The sequence below is a fragment of the Neopsephotus bourkii genome, unplaced genomic scaffold (genome assembly GCF_033783945.1).
Source record: "Neopsephotus bourkii isolate Nb327-2 ecotype Australia unplaced genomic scaffold, CSIRO-AGI_Nbou_v1 NB_122, whole genome shotgun sequence".
In the NCBI taxonomy this organism is placed as follows: Eukaryota; Metazoa; Chordata; class Aves; order Psittaciformes; family Psittacidae; genus Neopsephotus; species Neopsephotus bourkii.
Window position 1 is genome coordinate 1,740,415 of NW_026900639.1, and position 23,388 is coordinate 1,763,802.

Consider the following 23,388-nt stretch of genomic DNA (forward strand, 5'->3'; position numbering starts at 1 on the left):
TACCCAGTGCATTCTAAATCTGGTTCAGCATCTTCACATGGGCCTTCAAAGAAGCTGATCCAAAGCATCTGGTGTGTCCCCATTTTAAGTGAAGTGGGCTCCACACCTTGGGAGCTGGAGAGCCTGGTTCTACCTCCCCCTCAGCCTCAGGGCATTCAAACCCAACTACCCCTCTTTTGGAATGCACATTATCAACCAAACATTTGTCACAGGTATTTCATGCACAGGGCACAACTTCTACATGTAAGGTAAGCCCAAATGTGGGAGTTACAAACCCCAGAGACCAGCAAGACCTTGTCTGTCTATCCCTCTCCTAACCAAGCATTCTAGGTTTTGACTTCTGTTTCAGGAACTGCTTCTCCATTTCATACAAGATAAAAATAGAAATAATCCTAAGGATATAAGCCAGAACACCCAGCTCCTGACACCAGAGCATCCTATTCTCTCTGCTGTTACTAAGCATGCCATTTTTCGAACCTCCTTCCAGATTTATCCCATTATTTTATTCCAGTCAAGCAAGAATTCTCATCTTGGCCACAAGAAACAAAAGAAAACTGGAGGCAGAATTAAGATTTGCCATTGTAAAGCACACAGCTGAAACAAATAAAAATGCAGTGGCATTTACTAATTGCTAGATCATAGAAATTAAGAAAAACTAGAAGTCATGTCGGTTTTAGGAACCAAAATTGACCTTTGCTTATGTTCTATGAAACAATCGATTCTGCAGATCCCTAGTGAGGCACAAGCTGTCTGTTCTCACCTCACTCTTCAGGAGGGAGCACAGATGCTTCAGAAAGTTTCACCCTGTGGATTATTTGTTTCCTCTTTCATCCAAGCATCTGCTGCCTGCAATTCATTTGCCTCCTCTGCGGCCTTTCAGCTTTAGCTACACAGAATGAATGAGTCAATTAATTAACTTAGAGTTTACATGAAGCAAACGTGAAAGCAAGGGACTGCCTTTAATCAGATCAGTCGGTGAGCATCAACACACTTGACTTTTCTTTAAATGAATTAGTACACTAACATAAGTAAAAACTAGCAAAGAAAGTATGATTCATAAGCAATCCTCAGACTAAAGAAACGTAAGATTTGAGTCAGTTCCATAAAACAGAACTTACATTCATGTTTAGTGGATGAAAATGGTCTCCTCAGTATACAACACCCTTTCTATATTATGCTTCTGCAAGAAGTAATATAGAACATTCATCTAGAACTTGTATTCCCTGTACTTAGAAGGATCGAAAAAGAAACTCTCAAAAGAGATAAGCAGGGACACGGAAGCAATTAGTGTGACCTGCAAGCTACAACTGTGAGGACAAAGGTAACAGAGGTGACAAAAAATTACCTTTTTTTATTTGGAGATACTGAGACTTTTAAGCCAGGTTATTTCCTCAACACCAACAGCACTTCCCTGTTTACAGATTATTTACATTCTATGAAGGACAGGCATTTTTTGTTGCAGTAGGTCAGCTCTGGTAGCGCAGCTGAAGAGGCTCTGAAACACCTAAGCACTCCACAGGATCACATGCGCTTAAGACATACACAGGCTGCAGCACAAACACTACTGCTCAGCACCGAAGGGTCCAGCACATGTAGTTACAAAAGGAGACAACCCACGCTTAACCCTCACCTGAGCATAGAAGGTGAGAAGAGGAATATAGGATAAAACGGAAAACGTGCTGCTGCACAAATTCACAGAGGTAAACCTTTGGCCCAACCTGTCGTAGTTCTTACATTTGGTTTTGGTTTCATATGCTGCAAAAGTAGAGTGAATAATTCTGTCTTGCTGAGTTACAAAAATATATCAAACTAATTAATAGTGACTTACTTCAATCCACCCCTCTGCTGTTCATGTGGAATTATTTGCTTCCATTTCCTATGCAATACATTCAAATTTATTCCTCTGATCTAGCATTTTCCCCTACCCCCAGTCACAACAAAACCAACTTCAGGCTTGAATTTAAAGCACTAACAGGACTGCTGAAAGAATACTACTTTTAAAAAAAGTCCAATATCAGAAAATGGGAAGTGTAGCTGTTGATGGGGGGCTTTTCACAAGAGCAGGTAGGAATAGGACACAGGGAATAATGGCTATAAAGTGACAGAGGGGAGATTTAGATGGGATCTGAGGAAGAAGTTCTTCCTGGGAGGAAGTGGTGGTGAGGCCCTGGCACAGGCTGCTCAGAGAAGCTGTGGCTGCCCCATCCCTGGCAGTGTTCAAGGCCAGGTTGGACGGGGCTTGGAGCAACCTGGTCTAGTGGAAGGTGTCCTTACCTATGGCAGGGGGTTGGAATGAAATGAGCAAACAAATCTGTGTTTATTCTTCCATTTATAAATTGTGAGGTTTCTTTTATGTAATGCTACAACTGTTCAGAAAAGTGTGTCGGTTTACAGCTCTACAATTAGGTGCTCTAATGCATTCCAACTTAGATAGCTATTTTCATGTACTCATTGTGTTACCCCCTCACATTTGAAAAATCAGTTCAGCACAATGTTTAATTATTATAACAGAACTGAAAAACTCCCACTGAAATTCTGGTAAGATGTTAAGAACATGTAACCATCAGTCTTGATTCCCTCCCCTCTCCTCAGGCATTCAATAAACTGACTTCTCTTCAATTAAAACAAAATGAGCAAAAGTGAAATTCCTGAATACCACAAATACTACTGCAAATAAATATATAAAAAGAACAAATGCATTTTCATTCCACACAGATTTTAAGAGCAGGTTTTGCACTATATAATTTCCTGTTCAGCTCACATTCAACCATTCGATTACATCAGCACCTCAAAATTACATTAGGGCTGAGGCTTGCCAGAGAATTTCATTTGGGAAACGTAACATGCACAGTCAGCATATTTGGCTGCTGAAAAATAAGGCTACAGATAAATTACATACTAGAGAAAATAAACATACCCCAGACTCGAAGGAAGAAAAATTTTGATCAGTCTTGGGCATATCCAGTGATTCTACAGGCATATTGCAGACAAAAAGCAATTGAGGGTCCTTCCAGAAACAAACCTGCAGCCACTACCACACCGTGTCTTGTTCCACAGGATCTTGCCTTGTCTGTGGGATCCTAGGCAGACATGGGAATCTGGGCTTAGCATTATAAGGTTAGCAATAATGATGATCAACACGCATTTAGGTCCTATCAGCACAGGACAGAGAGCATTGTTCTCATTAAGATAAGGCCAACAGCTTCACAAGGAACATCTCTCAGACAGCCTGTGTTCCTCCCACTCCCACATGCTATTTCTTTAATAGAAAGCTGACAAAGAAAAGGGGTTTATAAGACAAACAGAGGGATGATCCTATCTGATAAATCCGGAATGGCAGAGTCTGCAAGTTCAGGCTTTAAAAACTGTGATTTCCAAAGTGGATTCCGCACATGAACTTACTACACCTACAGAAATTGGTATCTCCTTTTACCCTTCTCTGCAGGAAGAAAACTAACTGGTGCCAGAAGTATACATCTATTCCAGAGTACCCCACATCCTGGAGCTTACCAGCATACTTGAGGTCTGACAAAAATCAAGATATGCTAACCTCAGAATGTACCCACAAGAGCTACAAATGCATTACCTAGCGTACAACACTGCTTTTTCATAGATACAATGCCAATGAAGCTATAAGCCAAGAGAAGCAGATTCCCCTGTTTACTGAAGATGACACTTTAAAAGTATCAGCACTATCTCAAAGCTCAACCATTTAGCACAGGTTACGAAGCAGGAGAGAAGCAAACAGAACTAAGGGCTAAGTTAATGTTAGTCTCTTTTCCACCCTCCCACCTGTGTTCATCCACTGAGGAAAAGACAGACACAAACTGGTACAAAACATGGGGGGGGGGAATAAAAATCAAAACCACAATAAGCAAGGAGATAGAAATTCACTTCATTACACAACAAAATGTGAATATCTGGAGTTAGTATCTTAAATAGTCTTTGAAGAGCCTTATACAAAAGAAACACAACCAATATTCCAGTTTCAATCCAAAAAAACACAAACAATATTTTGTTTTAAATCCAAACGTAGATCAGACATGCAAGCATGGCCACTCTCAGCATGGAATGTATTTTGTATGCAGCCCTTAATTTGAATTCCTCCAAGAGCAAACCATGAAGGCTCGGCAAGTTTAGCAACCCCATGCCAGAATCCAGCTGGCTTCCTGGTGAATTTGTATCGATGCCTCTTAACAATGCCTGCTGAGTAAAAGCGATCTCCTTTAGAGGTGTCAATACTGCCCTCCCAGTAGCATTAAAAGCCAGGTTTGACTACCAACTACTACGTAATTCTTTGCAAGGTTGCCACAGTGGTATGGGGGAACAGAAACTGCAGGTTGGGGGAAAAGAGTTCCCTAGTCTGGCACTGGAGGAACACAAAGCCACACACAAGTTAAAAACAAATCTATATTTACATCTTCAAATCAAACAAAGCAAAAGCCAGCACAGCTCTTACAGGTTCAATCTTCAAGACACACACGCTTAAGAACTACACAGCAGCTTATTGAGGACATCAGGAGTAGTCTGGAAAGAGTTAAATCTTTTTAAGAGGAATCCTAGATGTGCACTATATGACTCTGTTCTTAACATAACCTCCCTTCTGCTGCTCTGAGCAGGTCAGTCCCCAACTTAATTCCTTAAATGTGTTCCTATCACTTTCCAAAGAGAATTCAAGTTACTAGTAGTATGCTCCTGAGCATACTTCCTATTCTCCTAACAGTCAGTTACCAAAATAACTTTTCTATTCTCCCCATGTCACTTCTGAACCATTTCCTACTCTCATTATGTAACCATGGACCTCTACTTTAAAAGAGAATCTCATTTTATCACAGGAAGTCAGTCCCCCAAGGGAAAAACATCACATCTCCAGTATGTTTAAATAAGACACAGCATCAGCTGATGCCAGCCAGCATTAGGATTTTTAGGAGCACTGGATTAAATTACATCTCCAGTCAACCCTCAAACAGCCTTTCTTAAAGGTCTTTGGAGCACCAAAAAAAAAAAAAACAAACCCAAACCACCCTACCTTCAATACATTCAGATGGTCTACACAGGATTTGGTAGGCGAGAAACACAAATACAGGAGGAAAACAGCAGCACAGGTCAGATGCAAGTTTTGCCAATACAGATGCAGATACTAGAGAAATGGAGAGGAGCACAGCAGTAGTAGGGTCTCAGAGTAGAGCCTGTAGTACAAACACAGCCCATAGTAATTAATTTAAAAAAAAAAAAAACAATACTTTAGAACTGAAGATGTTCATCAAAGGTATAAGGAGATTTAAGGTACAATGGGGCTATCTGCTGTGAACTGACAAATTCACCCTGTTTAGTGAATCATGACCATTTACTAATTCACGATTACCTGAACACAATTCTAGGACATTGAGCCAGCAGAGAGGAGCACACATTAATTGCACACTAGATTAAAATGGGAAAATCCTACTGAACTTACAGATTCAGATAAGTTATTAGAAGTTTTTCACTACTTGGGTGGTGAGGCCCTGGCACAGGTTGCCCAGAGAAGCTGTGGCTGCCCCATCCCTGACAATGCTCAAGGCCAGGCTGGACAGGGCTTGGAGCAACCTAGTCTGGTGGAAGGCGTCCCTGCTCGTGGCAGGGGGTTGAAACTGGATGAGCTTTAAGATCCCTTCTAACCCAAACCATTCTGTGATTCTATGATCCAGTACTGGATGCAGAGGAACCAGCAAGAGTTGCCTTTAGAGACAAGTGCAGAAGGATGTGGCCATAGGGTAAATCTGTCAGCGATCCCAGCAATTACTGGTAATTTGGCAAGTTAAAATCTTAGCTGGAGAAAAGGAAGCTTGAAATTGCGGGGAGTTTCTCTACATTCCCAAACTCTTTACAAATCATATTTACTCATTCTACGAAAGGGAACTTTCATAAAAGCAGCCAGCAAAGGGACACAACACATCAAAATAACATACAAAGCCATGAGTTACAGAGTTGCTGTAGTTTTAAGAACAGGACAACTGATACTGATGCAACAAAAGAACAGCTGATCAATTTATTTTTTTTAACACTATTAACATGAATAGGTCTCAAAGAAATACACAGCTTATTGGATAAATTTGGTTTCTGGCAACCAGCCAATGCCACACAACACTTTTCTATACTCACATGTAGAATTATCATTCCTAGTAAAACCATAATTACTTTTAAGGGAAATAGAAGTCTAAAAATGCTAGTTTGAGGCAAATTATAGGATCTCTTCCTTAAAAGTAAAGCCCCAAGCTGAAGATAGTTTGAACCAAGAGCAAATAAGCTAGCGTTACATCAAACCAGTACTAATGCATATATACATCCCTACAAATCCAGTCAGACATTCACCAATTGCACCAATGCAAGCTACTAAGAGGGTCACTCCAGGATAAATATGTAATCCCCAATGTGACACTTGATCCTATTGCCCTACATGCTCTGCCCAAATCCCAACTAAAAAAAAAAAAAGCAAAAAACAAACCAAGAAAAAGTACATTTTACCTAAAAGACAAGTTGTGGGGAAAAAAAAAAATAAATAAATCCACTCCTCAGAACACAAGATGGATCCATCCTTTAATTCTCATGTTGTAAATGCTTAAATAAGTTAAAACACAGTCTAAGAAAAAAAAATATATGCTTTAAGCTTAAAGAGATCTTGAAAAAAAACAACATCACAGATTACACACATTTGAGCTTCCTCTGTAAATGCAAATTTGTTACATCAAACATAGCTTGAGCCACCCCCAGCATCCTACAGAGCTCCTGCCATCATGGTGTCACAATAGTAGCACCCGATATATATGCTAGGTGACAAGCATCACAGTATGACATCCCAAAAGCAGTCTGTGCAAGATTTAAACCCCAACAGTGATTGCTACTTCTAGAGACATCACAATGACAATGTCTCGCCATTCTGTCCAACTCTGCTGGTGTAGGTGGCACCAACTTACATGCCAAGAGCTGCATTCTATAAGCTTCAGCCAGAATGCAGCCACTGAAAGCACAGGTATCACTTGCTGACATGACCAAACATTTCCTCCAGAATCTCAAGATCATTTTAAAGGTTTCCTTTTACATCCCACATTTCTTTCCAGAGGTTTCTCTCCAACTTTTCAGGGAGAGAAGAAAACATTAGCATATATGATGTTATAATCAAAGGAATACTACAGGTCATAACATAAATTAAGTTACTACTGTATAACTAGATCACTTTAAAATCCACAGTTCCTGCTATTTAAGGAGTCTAAATCATCTAGCTATTAACATCTAGAACCCTTTTCCTAATTGCTTTGATTCATGACCAAAAAGAGAAATTATTTGCTCCCACCAAAAGCTCAAAAGGAAGGAAGAGCCAGTGACTCAGTTCTTTGTCTCATTCTTTGCCTCCCATGTCTGCAGAGCCTAATTTGAAGCCTCTGCTGGAGCTGGCTTGTGAATTTTTGTCTTCGCTTTTCCAGAGTTGTAAAGTTTCAGTTACTTCAACTATTACTAATTAGGTAACTATGGAGAGCAGAAAAACTGTTCTGAGATTCTTTAAGACCAGTGCAGGTAAGCATAGGAGCATCTTTAAAAAGAGCATTACATTTAATAAACTGCAATTGAAAAATAGCCTTTAGAGAGTCAGATGACAGAGAAGCTGAATATTCAAGGTTAAACACAAAAAACAAGAAGAGACCATGAGAGGGGTAACAGGAAAATACCCAGACAGCAACAATAAAAAGTTCAGTGTTCCTGTGTCTGGTGTGAGCATCATTTCAGTCCAACAGAAAGAAACCTTAGTGTGGACAGTGATCAGGCTACAGGCAGGAATTATGGGCTTCAAATCACTATGAACAAACAGTGCTAACAATTACACTATAAAATGTTTTCTGTAAGCTGCTGTTTTCAATAGGGCTTTCCTCAATATTTCCAACAGCATTTCAAACTTAACATCATTAATAATTTCACAGGACTACTCAAGTGTAGCTCAAGCCATACTTACCCACATGGGAACAGAGCACGTGAGAACTTCCTAAGCAAACATCAGAGAGACTTCTCAACCAGAAGCACCTTTAGTCTAACCCATGAGCAACAACCTTTTGCCACACAGCACACCTCTTCCTCTTACTGTGCCTAAAAGCCAGCCAAATTTAAAATACTAATAGCTACACACTCATAAGATACATGGTACTTTCCACAGGGGATTAAAGGAAAACTGTCTGTAAAGCACAGTTTCCATATTCCCATTAATGTCTTGGCATGCCAGTCAGTTTAAACGTTTCCAATCAACAGTAAGTATGGGCTGGGGCTGGATTTTCCACCTCCAAGCCTAAATGCTTCACACTGCTCTTACGCTGTTGTGCCCTGACAGTGTTTTTCCATATTTTTCCCAACAGAAAGCCAGTCTGATGTATGCTGGGCATCCCTTTCTCCAACTAGTTGTTGCTTCTACTTCCCTTTTACTAGGGCTGACACAGCTTATAAGAACAGTTCTAGAAATCCCACCAGATCACCGACCCATTTTACAGCACAGAGAGTTACACTAGTGTAACAAGAAAAAGCATAACATGGAAGAAGGCTGGAACCACAGGCCAGTTTTGGTTTAGGGGAAAAAAAAAAAAAAAAAAAAAAAGGCAAGCCACAATATGGAAACAAACTCCCAGCATCACACTCCTGGAAGGACAAATTGCCAGAGTATCTCCAGCAAAGAGCTAGATCAAACATACCAGAGTGCAAGAAACAAGTGACAATTTGGGGGGGAGTGGGAGAGGGAGGATAAGACCAAGTGAAAACATGCACATGTTTTTCTGCTCCTTTCAAAGGATTTTAAGCATTTCACAAACATCGTATTTACCACAATCCTCAGTTTGTGAGCTGAGAGCTCAAAACTTGGGGAGGGGGGAATGAAACCAGGCATACTCAGAAAGCAGCGCTTCCCACAGCAGAGGGCCTTCACTAACAAGTAGGAATTGATCTCATATTCTAGCATTTCAGGAGTCATAACTCAAGAGTATGTAAACATACTTTAAAATTCATCTGAAAAATGCTCCCATAGTTTTACTTTGTTTAAAGCAAGTGTCAACACCCCAAATTCAGCTGAAAAATAGCTTTTCAGGATGATGTAGCTCTAATGCAATTTTACAAAAGGAACAATGACTCACTCCCAGGCGGGAATCTGTTGGAAGTGTATGACCTAATATTCAGAGAGAAGCTTGCTTTTTCAAAAAGATCTAGCTTTAATATGTACAGTATCTCCCCAACAAGTTTTAAAAAGGGAGAGTTTTTGCACAAAGGAAGTTACAAAATTACCTTTTTTTTTTTTTTTTTTTTTTGCTTTTCTCACTTCTCATCAAAATCCAAGCAGCCTATCTGCAAGCAGTTCCCTTAGCCTTAATACCAGCCTAAACCTGGTCATCTCCCCGTGGAATTCCATCCACAGCTGACTTCCTCACCAACCCATTTTAGCCCCAGACGTTTGATGCAAGGACAGCACCAATCCAATATGCCAACCAACATGAAGAGATCGCCATCAAATGAGGATGGAGGCATTAAAATTAAAACATTAACACACACTAGATAGGAAACACTAGCAAGCTATAAGCACTTGATTGACTAGCAAGATGAGCCTCCTTCATGTTCAGCTGTATTCCTGACAATCTTGCTGAGGATCCTCTAGCTGTGAAGGGCTGATTTTTAAGGTTTTTATGTTCAGACAGCAGCTGTACAGCTTATTGAAGAGCCTGCTCACTAGAGCAATAAAGGGCAGAATTATTTGATCCATTTAGAAGCCTACTGACCATCTCTCAGGTTTGAGCCTGCATTGTTCTCAGTCTGTCTTATGCTCATACTTGCAAATACTCCAGATAAAAGGGGTGAAGTGTAGGTGGAAAATAGGAGTGAGTGACACAGGCTAATCAGGATTTTAATCATGCTAATGGATGTGATTAACTGCATACTTCTCCTAGAAGCTTCCTGCAGCTACACATGAGTAGCTTGATAGCCAGAATGCAGCAGGAGTGAACTCATCCCATTTTAATCTCCAGCTACACCATGTGTGTCACGTCATCCAACAAGCAAGGATATACCTAATACTTAACCTTATTTTCCACCCACGTATCAAATTGTCCACCATGCCAACACAATCATTTTGGGCAGGGTACAGACTCCAGATCTGTGTTTGTCTGTGCTGAAGTCTCATTACAAGAAGAGTTACCGCTCCCAAAGAGTGGAAATCCAATCTTTGCAAAGGAAAGCTAATACAGGGCCTATTGCATTACACAAACCTGCCTGAATAATTCAACTACAATGATTTCCCACCTTCTTCGCCCGTCTTGTTTTGTCCAAATCACAGGGACATTGCTAGCTTTATCTCAAAGTTAGTATCTTGCTAATCCTTGGAGGAACTATTAATTCACCAGTTGCTGCTCTCTCAGAGGAAAACTGATAAGAGGCCAAGCAAGGATTAAAAGAGAACCAAGAAACAGACTTTCTTAATAGCAGGAATGCTGGGTGGGCAGGGGAAAAAAAAAAAAGAAAAAAAAAAAATTAGACTCTTCCCTCGCTATTTCTAGAGGCACAGCAACGGACTAAATAACCCAGCAGCCTCCCCCCTTCAGCAGGTACTTCAAGGGAAGAACACGTACTATGGAGTTTGAGTAGACTATCATTTACACAGACATCCATTTTTCATCTAGGTAGTAGACTTACACTTCCCATTAATACAGCATCTCCCCTATTTTCTAGAGCAACAACTGCAAACGTTCTGCTATCCTGCACACCAACATTACAAAATATGGGCTTGTATGACATCACACGTAATTTAACAACTTATTCAGGGGAGTCAAGGCTAATCTTGTTCAGGAACAGATTTCCCCTTCCAGCCCTACCAAACCCTTAGCACTATCCTGATATATTTTTTAAAGAGTGCCAGAGCTTAAATACTCTGTACAAATATAAATGTAAGCACCAGCCTAATGTGTGTCCATAATCCTCTGGGATTAGAATTCCCAGTAATTTTAAATAACTTCAATCTTTTATTAAATCATAGAATGGTTTGGGTTGGAAGGGACCTTAAGGCTCATCCAGTTTCAGCCCCATAGGCAGGGACACCTTACACCACACCAGGTTGCTCAAAGCCCTGTCCAACCTGGCCTTGAACACTGCCAGGGATGGAGCATTTAATTATTTCTAACATAAGGCTTTATTAAGAAGTCTCCCCAAGAGTAAGCCAGGGCACTTGTATGAGCCAGCCAGCCAACTCTTTCATTTTTATTGTCACCAAGCTCAAACGTGCATAACATCTACAGCAACTGCTTTCAGTGACCTTTTCTTCCCACAAGAAATTCCTTTACATGTGCAAAATACTAAGTCATGAAATTGGCTTCCGAGTTGTAGGAGGCTGGCAAAATTCACGATGAGGGAAACATGGGCTTGCCACTGCACAAGCCTCCTGTATACATTATTCACATAGGCTGTACTTTGTTCAACACACCAGCTTTTACGCCACCTCCTCAAGAACTGGATCCAAAGTACATCTACTCTTTCTTCTGAGAGGTGAACTCTCTGCAGCAGATGCTGGCAGTGGTGATTGCTGAGGCTAAAGACTTGAGCTGTTCTGCCATCTGCTTTAACCACAGATCCCTGCATTTCTCTGATCTATGGACGAGTATAATTTAATTTGTGTTCAAGAAAAAAAGGGCACAAAGAAAAAAATCACTTCAATTGCTCTGTTAAGACACAAGGAAGCCATATACACAGACATCTGACTAACCAAAAGATTGATCTATTTTAGCTGGGACAGGAAGTGTAAACAAGAAGATACAAGAAATAACTATCTGCCTTTCAGAGCAATACTAGCTTCTTCAGATTTGCCTTTGAAACTCCAGAAGCACATTCACAAAATATAATTTTGCCATCTATAATCAGACTGGCAACAACATGATGAGTAACGTGCCTTGAACTCTTCATTCTCAGAGAAGGAGACTGGAATTTTATCTTTCAATCTATGGCTGGACTAGCCAAATAAATGATTTGTCATTTTTCTGGACCAAACCAAGGTATACTTATATGTTATTTGGCTTTTAAGTATTATCACTTTGAATTGCAAGTAGCTCAAATTCATCTTGAGAGACTTATACCCAGTCTGACCAGTGGTTTCCCTTAGTCATAACTTTGACATACATCAGAATTTGGAAGTCTGCACATCAGCACTACGTACATAGAGACAAATGTACTTTAAGTAGGGAGTTATTAGCTGGAGGTATCAACAGTTTAGTAAGCCCGAGGTAAGTTTAACAACAGCATGCAAAAGAAAAAGCTACTAGCAGTGATGGGTCTAAACTAGACCTGAACTCTTCAAAAATTCAAATCTAATTTAATGGCTCAGATTCACTTATTTCCAGGGAAGAGGGGTAACCACTAAAATACTACAGAGGTTGGGACCTCAAATATAATTATAGCTCCATTTGCTAAAATTAAGGCTGTGTCAGCCCTTTTACAAACACCAGGAAGAATACGTAATTCATTTGTTTAAACCAAGTATTCATCAGACTCCACAAAACAAGCTCAAGACTGGAAATCAAGTCATGGCCCACCTTCCACACAGCCTTACCTATTGACCCTTCAAAAACCCAACATGCTTCTGTTTGTCTTATGTTTATATTGTTGGAGTAGATGAACACAATGAAAAGATAGATGATAGAAAGAACATGATAAAAAGAACAGTTTAAGCAATAACTTGGTATTCAAAACCTAGACTTAAATGTTTAGTGTCTCTGAAAAGGAAACAAATGAGGCACTAAACACTAAAGCCAAATATGAATAAACCTCTGAACTGTAAACCCAAGTACATCAGAATTAGTACTGTCATCTTTAAATGGCACTTACCGGTACTGTAAGGCACGGCACACACAGACACCAGAATAAGTCCAAGATGGTTTCAGCAGCTTATGAGAGCCTGTTGTGTGATTATTCACCTCACGGTCTCTTCACTCTACTCTCTACACTGCCCACATCCAACTCATACTAAGCAGCGGGCAACTGCTAAAGCAAAGCATTTACCCACACCATCACGCTACTCATAACCTTCAAAGTTTCCCACAGACAAATTAGGCAACTTGTTAAAACAGATCTCCAGATATCCTGCAAGAAGAGTGAGGTCGGGCAGTTCCCAGGGAAGAGCCGTGGTGTTCGACACTCCTCAGAAATGTCCTAAGGATCACTGGCCACCAACACATAAACTGACTGACAGAGTCATTACCTTTTAAGAAACAATCTGATAAAGTCAGATATTAAAAGCTCCAACAAGTATCCACTGGCATAAGTATACTACTAACAGGCTTCCCACTTGCTCTTTAAGGACAAGAGTAAGATAATCCTCTCCTAATATCATCTGAGGACTCAGGGGGAACGAGGGGGTGACCCACAAACTGTACCCATGGCAACATCGTGCTCTAGCTGAACTGCAGGGTTGTGATTTTCACACCACTAACACTTCTTCTATCATCTGGTATTTCACTGATGCCATTTCTGCAGAGACATATAATACAGATTTAATAACATCCACGTCCTTCAGTTTTAGTCAACAATTGCATTCACAAAAGATCAACTATTCTGCCTTCAAGCTTATTATTTGTCAGCAACATGTAATTACTACCAAGGAAAACAAAAGACACAGGATATTGCTGCTGTTGCAACAGCAAGTCAGTTGAGCTCTTTTTAAAACTGAAAAAGAGCTCATCTCTCCTGATGAGAGAAAGGCAAAAGAAATAAAAATCAAAAATAAAGAGTCCATGAATCCTCCAAAATGTACCCAAGAGAACAACAAGAAATTTCACCACTTCTCATATAGAAAAATAAACCAGCACAAAGAACTTAAGCAATTTTTACACAGAGGTCTGTCCAGCCAGTATCACTTTTATCATAATTGTATTGCTACAGTGAATATTTTTGAGTCCCAATTTATTTGTCTTTCTCAAGTAAACAAAAAGTTCATCAAGCTGCAACAGCACCTCATATATATAATACCAGTAAAACATCCATTAATAGGTGGGATAATGAAGCCTTAGCAGAGAGGAAAAAAGCTTCACAGTTGTAAAACTCCAGCACAGTCCTGTCAGTTCCCAAAATGAAGCTACAGCCAAGTTGTGTATAGAGCCCTGTTTAAAGAAAGTACAGGAGGTACCGAGCAAGTTTGCTATTCCACTGGCTGGAACACTGAGAGCGCACCAACATGGCTATCAGATTAGTCAAGAAGCCTTTCAGATGCTCTGCTGAAACTGTAAGCTGGGAAGATCATGGTTCACTGAAAACAGGGTGCCAGGTTTGTTTTGGGTTTGGCTTCTGTTGGGGTTTAAAAAAAAAAAAAAAAAAGTTTGTTATATCCATGCTAGCATCAACAGAAAAAAATAAGAGGAAGAAACAAGTAAGAGTTATCAAGAATCACCTGAAAACCCCACAGAGTATGAAACAAATCGCAGCATCTAAATGCAGGTTCAGCATGCTCACAGATCATGCACTTAACACATCCCTCTAAGAGGGGCAGAGCTTGCAACGAAGCCTACCACCTACAGCAAGATACCCTTAGAAAGAGCTTTCAGTAGTAGAGCATCTTCAGAACTAAAAATTTCATTTGTCTTGAGTTTAAACTTATTAGCAGCAGTCTTAAATTTGTGTTCGGTACACGTTTAATACTTATAACTGCTCTTTCTAAAACAAGTTTGCTCATCTTGAAACCGGGCCCGCTCTATATAAATAGCTCCCTGTTCGACTCTGCCGGTGACGGGCAACGCGGCCGCGCAGGCCTCGCTGCCGCCGCATCCACTGCGCTCGCCACACCCATTGCACAAGCGGCGGGCGAGCAGTAGCTCCGCTAAGACTTATATCCCTTCTGTGCTCCCGAGTTATGGCACAAATATCCCTGATGCAACGCCACATCCATCCTTATAAAGCAGGGAAGGAGAGCGGCCAACCAGGAGAATAGCGGGGAAACAGAGGGAAAACACGTTATAAGTTTCCAGAAGTCCCAACGAGATGTGCGTGTTCAAACCGTTGCCCTCAATCAAAAAAACGCATTTCTGACTTTTCGGATGGGGGGGTGGGGGACGACTCATCTCTACAGGAGTTCGCTCAGTCCAAAGCAAAGCTGTGCGAGCAGCAGCCCTCCCATGATCACCTCAGCCTCTTCCCGCACTGCAACAAAGACACTCCCCGGCAGCTCCCGCTTCCTCCGGGATGACCCATGCGCAAACTTCGCCAGGCAGATGCTCTCCGGATGCTCCGGGACCCTCCTCCCGCCCGCCCCGCTACTCCCCTGTCACCCACCGCGCCGCGGCCCTGCCGAGCCCGCTCCCGCGCCGCCCGCCCCTAATCGCTCAACCCGGCTCCCCGTGGCCGGGCTCCCTCCGCGCCCCTCACGAAGGGCTCCGGAGTGCCGCCACCTCCCCCCACTAGCAGCCCGTTCGGCCCCCTCGAGCCCCTCCCTGCCCCGCAGGCCGCCCGCGACCCCCACAAGGGCGAGGCCGGAGCCCCCGGGCCGGGCGGCTCCTCCATCCCCTCAGAGAGCGCCCCGCTCGGAGCGGTGTGTCCCCTCTCCCCGTCACCCCCCCCAGCTGGAGCCCCGCAGCCGCAGCCCCCCGGCGGCCCTTACCAGAGGCGCAGGGGTACGCGGGGGGCTGCCGCCGGGACGGAGCCGCCTGGTGAGTGTCACTCTCCCCTGCGGGCCCAGGGGAGGAGGAGAACGAGGGAACAGAGCAGCCGCTGGCCTCACGCCGAACGCACTACCCTGCTAGCGCTGTGGGCGGGCTCTCGGCCGCTCCGCCAATAGCGTCGCGCCGCGCCCGCCGTCTGCCAATCCCGCTGAGCGCGGGCGGTGCAGGGCCGGGCGGGCGGCAGGCGGGAGTGAGGCGGTGCTGCAGTGACAGGGCAGCGGGGTAGGGTGCGGCGCGGAGGGGCCATGGCGCTGGGTGGGGCGGGCCGGGACCGGGTAGGGGCCGGGGCCGGGCCGGTGGGAGGGGGCTGAGGAGGTATGGGGGGGTGGGGAGTGGAGTGAGGCGAAAGGTCATGGCTGGGGGGGGATGGGCGTGAGGGGAAGAGCCTAAGGGGGAGTAGAGAAGGGACGTGGACGTGGGAAAAGGAGGGAGAGGAGTTTGGGCGGAGGGAGGTAGGGGCTTGAGGAGACATGGGACTGTCAGGCATTGATGGGGCCTGAGCTTGGCTGGGCGCTGGGAGGGTGTCTTTGCAGCAGAGCTTTGGAGTCTGTACAGTCTGTGGGGGGTTGTAAAAGCAGGTCCCTTCTCCAGGCAGTGGGGAACAACCCCAGCACTAGCATTTGTACAGCACTGACACGCAGAGATGACCAGCAAGCAGCACATTCCAGTTCCTGGCAGCGAAAGTTTGTCATCTCACCTTTGAGGACCAGAATGGTTCTCACAGACAGAGAAGTTTGAGCATGGATGAGGGCAGATGGGATGAAGGAAACTCCATGAGTTGGGGAGGGTGAGGTGGGGCGGGAAAGGACTGTGTTTGGTGGGGGAGAGCATGTCCTGGGCTCATGTGCCTGTACATAGTTGTAGAATCGAAGACTCATTTGGGTTGGATGGGACCTATATCACTGCCAAAGATCAAGGCAGAAGCAATACTCAAATAAAAGAGCACCAGTAAGAATTCTTGTTTGCATGTGTCATATATATATACCTGTACACACATCATATATCGTATCATATCATAGAATGGTTTGGGTTGGAAAGGACCTTAAAACTCACCCTTCTCTCCCACGTGTCAACTACACCACACAGCTCGGTGTCATCAGCAAACTTGACGAGGGTGCTCAATCCCACTGTCCATGTCGCTGACAAAGATGTTGAACAGCGCCAGTCCCAATACTGACCTCTGAGGAACATGAGTTATGGACTTGGACATCAAGCCATTAACCACAGCTTTCCAAGTGTGATCATCCAGCCAGTTCCCTGATCCCTGAGTGGTCCATCTGTCAAATCCATGTTCCTCCAGTTTAGAGACAAGCATGTCATGTGGGTCAGTGTCAAAGGCTTTGCACAAGTCCAAGTAGATAATGTCAGTCATTCTTCTGTTATTCACCTGTCACAGAAGGCCACCAAATTTGTCAGGCACAATTTGCCCTGAGTGAAACCATGTAGTGCACATGGATGAAACTCTTCCAGAAATAAGGTAGGTGAGACCATCCAGTATTGGTCCAGTGACAACAACCACTCACAAGGACTATTCATGGTTTAAACCATTACAACTTTTCGTGTAAATTAATCCATGAGGGAGGAAGATCATCCCCTGTCTGTTGAAGAGCAAGGTCCTCCAAGTGCCCAAGGGGTGTATATGTTCACTCCTCTGACCGGAGGGAGCTACAGAGCTACGAAACCTTGTGAAAATATGTGGCAGGTTGGCCAGTTAGATAAGCAAATCCAAGTGTGGTGACTAAATTAAAACAAAAACAGGTGTGTCTCTTATGTCTGGTCACTTTAGGGAGGAAACACCCTTTGTATCAGGCGGTGGAAGGGAGCACACCCCATCCATATGGGTTTAAGGTTGCAGCTTCTGCCTGCCCCCATTCTCCCAAATTTGAGAGTATAGGTACGTTTCCAGGGCCAGAGCTTGTAAGGGGAAAGCAGCAGGGAAATCCCGTGTCCTCATGAAAGGCATATATATAACAACTGTTTGTACCATGTGCTATTTTTAAGCTCTAAGATAAAATAGCATCCTAGTGGCTTTCTTTGGGAGGATCAGGGGACGGTTTGAATTTCAGGGTTGTCTCAGCCTACCCTGGGCTTCAGGGAGGATCATAGGCTTAGAGATCCTTCTCTGTCCTTAGTAAATCCAACTCTCTTCTCCTCTGGAGCCTTTCTGCTAAGGGTTCTCCAAAACAGGGTAGACCTTGGTCATATTGCAGGACAGTAATTCCTGTGTCTGTGAAGCAGGCATAGTAATTCAAAAAGGAGTGGGTTATATTAGCCTTGTATTAGGGAGTAGGTCTGACCACCAGGCTGACCTGCCTTCGGCTTCAAAATGAACTTTTGGTTGTTGACCAAAACGCTCAAAAGAAAAACATGGGAGTCCTAAGTCTAGCTTTTAATGAATAGTGGTCACACAGGAGCAAACTGTTGGTGTTTTAAGGAGACAGAAGTGTCCCCCAGACTTCACTCTGTCAAATGACAACTTTGATAACTCACCCTCATCCCAGCGAGGCACGCCTATCATAAACCAGAGCAGGGAGCAGCCCTTTAATGTGATAGGTGTGCCTATTATAAACTATATGTTGCAGCAGGCAACTGTCCACCATAATCCAAACATCCATATTTCACTGAACATGAGGCTTCCTACTTAACAAAACCTGCATGTCAAAACCCTGGAAGATGGGCTACCAGCAGCCCAAAAGGTATGGGTTTTCCTTCCACTGAAGATAAAGTAAATCTGTTCCTACAGCATGTAGGATCACAGTCCAGGCAGCTGGCTCCCATTGCCGTTCTTCTACACATGATGCCAGCTGAGAACCCATTCTTCTGGTTGTCTTATCCCCATCTACAGCTTCTTCTTCGTAATATGTGCCACGCTCCTTGCACATCCTAAGTGGCTATGGTGTTTTACTCCATGATGTGTAGCTTCGCAGTACATCGAGAACGGGGCTTCCTGATTTAAGTCCTGTTTTGTTTCAGCTGAAGCTAGTTGAATTTTTATGATTGCTGTTAGAAAGAACAGGATGGAAGACAGTGTTCTGCAGTTTGACTTACATCTGAAGAACAGAATAACTTGTTCCTGACTAGAAGGAAGGAAGGAAACGCAGTATACGGGAGCTGCACCTCTATCCTCCACACAGGTGAATTCCTGTAACTCTTCAGAAATCATCAGTGTAAAGGCAGGATGAGTTCCCAGCTGCACTCATTCCTAAGTGAACAACTTTTCCTAGTTGTTAGTGTGCTTACAAGCCTAGCTTGCCCAGAAAAAATGCTGCCTACTATATTATTCTTACCCGAAATAAGCATAGCATTAAATAGTGGGGCACTGTTTAGTGTGAAAATTCTCAATTTAGTTTAAAATCTGAAGTCTGCTCTTTGCTTTATTGGAGCAACTTTAGGTCAGACTCCATTTGTTGCCTTCCCGCTTAACTACCCCTATGCAAAAATTCAAAGCATCTCATTTATCTTTGTTTATCCCTGAAAGGAATATAACCTACTTCTCCACTTGCTTTTCCAGCTGCCTTTACAGACTCCCCAAGTCCTCTCACAGCTACATTCGGCCTGAAAGAGAGGACAGCATGAAACATTTGGTCTGATAATAGACAAAATCTGAGATGCTACAGGTGTGTCTGCCCTTGTAATAGCAATGGGGGGTTATTCTGGGGTTTTGTGGGACAGGTGGAGGAAAGAAAGCATGTAGACTATGGCTCTTCCCTTTCATCAAGCCAGACAGTGAAAGTAGATGGGGAAAAGGGAAGGGGACCTTCTCATCTTCCTAACAAGTCACTCCTGGCCAGGCCCATTAGTCCAGCAGGGCAGGTAAAGCAGGCCAGTAGTTAGGCTGCCCTATGTGAAGGCCTGACTTACTTCATGTGAGTCACTTGTGAGCACTGAGGGAGCTGGAAAGGGAGGGCTCATTTGTGGTGAATGCTCATTTATCACCACTTTGATGGGAGCCAATGCAAATTAAGGACACTTGGTAATGTGGCAGGCCTTGGATCTGCTGATTCCAGGTCACTGACAGCAAAAGACTTGGAGAGGAACAGTAGTGAATGATGCATCTTTCTTGCCCATTTTTCAAGTTTGTCACTCTCTCCTCAAGGCATATGATGTGATAGCCAAAGGTGAATGCTTGCGAGGCAGGGCTGCTGGGGTTTGTCCTGCCTCCACAGGCATGCTGCCTGATGAGCTGACTGTTGCTGAGGGGTTTGCTGTCATTCCTCTCATCTCTCATGTCAGACATGCAGCAGAGCCCATGGAAGGGGTCATTTCCAAAAATGAGTGCTCTCTGTGGCAGTTAGTAAGTAATGAACCTGAACCCCCTGTGAGGAAGATAAAGGGGAGAGGAGGAGAGGAGGGGGAGAAACCAGATCTATAAAGTGTCTGAGTGGAGCAGAGAATTGCCTCAACACATAGAGCAGCACCAAGCAGACTCTCATTTTCAGGAAATGTAGTTTTCTGCGTACTTTTGAAAGTGAATGCCTGTAAGTATCTTTGAGAATTTGAATACTCTTGCAAAACTAGCCTGCAACATTCACTCTCATGCTGCAGTCTCCATTTCACATCCACTTCCCTATGGAATGCATGCAAGTAGAAGCTAACTAACCAGAGTGGGGCAGGACACTGCTCAGGCAACAACAAAAGTATTGTGGGCCACTGGCAGATATGCGCCAGCCAGTCAGGGCTGTTATGCTCATCAAAGCTGACTCTAGCACAATGGAAGGTATGGAATTTTGGCCAGGGATCCTGCTGTCCCAGAGACCTGTCAAGTCTCTCTGACTGGTCATGGGATTTGCCTTGCAGCTGGCACACCCCGTGATCTCCTGTTCTGGGATCTGTCCGTCAGCTGTAACCTGCTTTGCCGGGCCGCAGTGGAGGAGCATGGCTGAGATGCTGCACTGAGGCTGCGGGAGTACCAGTGCGGAGGGCTCTACAGTGCCAGGAGCACTGGCAGAATCATAGAATCACAGAATGGTTTGGGTAGGAAGGAGCGCACTTAAAGCTCATCCAGTTCCAACCCCCTGCCACAGGCAGGGACACCTTCAGAAGACCAGGTTGCTGCAAGCCCCATCCAACCTGGACACCCCTTGAACACTGCCAGGGATGGGGCAGCCACAGCTTCACTGGGCAACCTCTGCCAGGGCCTCACCACCCTCACAGTAAAAAATTTCTTCCTTATATCCAGCCTAGATCTCCCAAGGTAAATTTGAACCCGTTACCCCTTGTCCTATCACTACAGTCCCTGATGAATAGTCCTTCTCCAGCATCCTTGTAGGCCCCCTTCAGGTACTGAAGTCTACACATCTCTAGCTGCTCTCTTGCATCATAGATCCTACTGTGGGTGACCCAGGGTTCAGAACACTTCCCACACACAGCAAGTGAACCAGAGCATGGGTTTTTGCATGTGGGAAGAGAAGAACTTGCAGAGGCTGGTCATGATAGAGTAGCTGATATTTGCATTGTTCTTTATCTAAGCAGATCCTTGTCCTGGGAAGCGCAGGGCAGCCTGGCCTTCTAGAGGGCTTAATTCTGCTCCTCTGCAGTGGAGAGTGCTTTTAGCATCAGGTTGGCAGAGCTGATCTCTTCTCTAGACTGGGCCTTCATAAACGAAGCCCAATTATTCTTCAGCAGAAAAGTTAGGTCTGTGCTGTAATGAGAGAACAAAATGTCCTCAGGAATTTGCGTGTAGCCTCGAGTTACCTTTTATAAATAGGTTAACAGCTGGAGGGCTTCTGTTTGTTTAAAGGGAAAAGACATACAGTGCATGCCGTATATGAGATGCTCTGTCCTAAGCAATTCTGCCATTCTGTTGATTTATATCTGGAGATTAAAGGATTTGCCTTTCAATCAAATTATTCTCCTCAAACTACCAAGTGGGGGAGAGAGGAGATTTTGATCACATTCTCCACTCTGTGCAACTATCCCCAGTGAAGCCCCAGACATCTCCTCCCTTGCTGTGCCAAACACGCGGCTCACAAATTACTCCTGATCACTTTGATGATGATTTGCTATTTCTGTCCTGCTTCTGGTGCACAGGACACTCGAGGGACAAGAACGGGTGAGAGGTCTTTGGGCCCGGAGGAGCTTCCAGCCTGAACTAGATGGAGCGTGTAACCGGGACTGACAAAAGCTGTGTGATGAGACAGAAGACGACTGTTCTGGGGAAAAGCAATCTGCAAAGAGCCCAGCTCCATTAGGCCCTGAAGGTCTGCAAGAAGTTTTGTGCAGGTCAGGTCCTTTACCAAAAGGAGAGCATCTCAGGGATCAGGACCTAGCTTTAAGCTTACTATTCTCTTCCTTGCTTGGATGATCAGGTACAAAATGAGGTGCAGAGAGCAGCAGAGGAGAAAGTTTTAATCATTCATCTAGAGGCTGGAAGGAACAGATCTGAGGGTGATGAGAAGGACTCAGGTATCTGGAGGACTGCCATGCCTCTGTTATGAGACATGTTGTCTTTGCTATAACAAAATGAGAGAATTACAAAAGGCAACCAAGCTTCATGTGTTTTTAGTGTAGGACCTTGTGTCTGATGGTAGCTGGTGCCAGGTGTGCTGTAACAGGCATGGTCAAATTGCCAGGCCAGAATGGAGGTGATCTCATGATGAAACTCTCATCCTGGATTCTGCTGGACTGAGTGAAGCTCTGGGACGGGAGGTTTAATACACTTTCCATGCGACTCATGAGGACTATTCTAGGCATTCCTGGGACCCAATGGTCCACTCCCCTTCTGAGCCCTAATAAGCCAGTGGCAATACTTTCTTGTGGCAACAAGTTACGCAGGGTAATGGTACATGTGCAAATTTGTGGTTTGGAATGTGTGGCTTTCTAATTCCTTTGCTTTTGTGTTACAACAGAAAAAAAGAAATTGAAAGTTCCTGCTGTACCTCCTCTTGCCCATTCAGTGTTTTCCCTGGTCCTGTCACACCATTTCTGACTTACCTTTTTTCCCGAGGTGGCTGGTTTCTCAGTGTCTCATTTTGTGCTCTTCTCTCTTCCATGGCTGCTCTCCCTGCCTGTGGTGAACTCTCCTGAGTTCTGCAACTTCCTTGCTGTGGTGGGATGAAACAGTATTATGGATATTGTCTTCAGAAAGACCATACCCTTTAAAGACGTCTCCTGCATCACTCATGTGCGTTCCAGTACTTTCATTATTCTTCATCTTATTTCTCTTAAATCTCTAACATCTTATTGTTCCTTTTGATCATATACCAGGCCCAAGCAGGGCAGTGCTATGTGCTGTAATGCCCAAGGTCCATTTCTGAAATGACACAGCCACTTCAGAAACCTGACTCCTGTGAAATTCCCCTTGGTTCATCAAAATGGCTGAGAGCACTTTGGCTGTCTGAAGAATTCCCAAGGTATTTCTGCTGTTTGTTTTCAGTTTGGGCAGCTAGTTCATTTGCATGAACCCTGTGAAGGACATGTGGGATGGGAAGGCCGTATGCATGATGCTCATCCACAGCTGTGCAGCCACTGCTAGTCCTATTTTGCACACTCATCAGTTCAAACATGCAAACAAAGGGTGTGTAGCTTTCATGTTTATGCTTCAGCTTTAAAAATGAGCCACACATGAAAATTGCATGAAAAACATCTTTTCAGGCTAGAAGCAAGACCTCTGTGTGGATTAAAGGCAGTGTCACATTAGCAGCAAGGACAGAGCTCAGCCATTCTTGATCAAAAGGCTTCTGTCTTTGAGTTCAGCTTT

General features: G+C 43.9%; 1 protein-coding gene across 1 annotated transcript in view; it reads right to left on the bottom strand.

Moving 5' to 3' along the window:
* LOC133219100 (microtubule-associated protein 4-like) overlaps positions 1–15,780 on the bottom strand; it is a 69,109-nt gene extending 53,329 nt beyond the window's left edge. The window contains exon 1 of the mRNA XM_061366174.1: positions 15,629–15,780. The gene's annotated coding sequence lies outside the window, so the exon portion shown is untranslated. The remainder of the gene's footprint in view (positions 1–15,628) is intronic.
* Between the last annotated feature and the right edge of the window lie 7,608 nt (positions 15,781–23,388).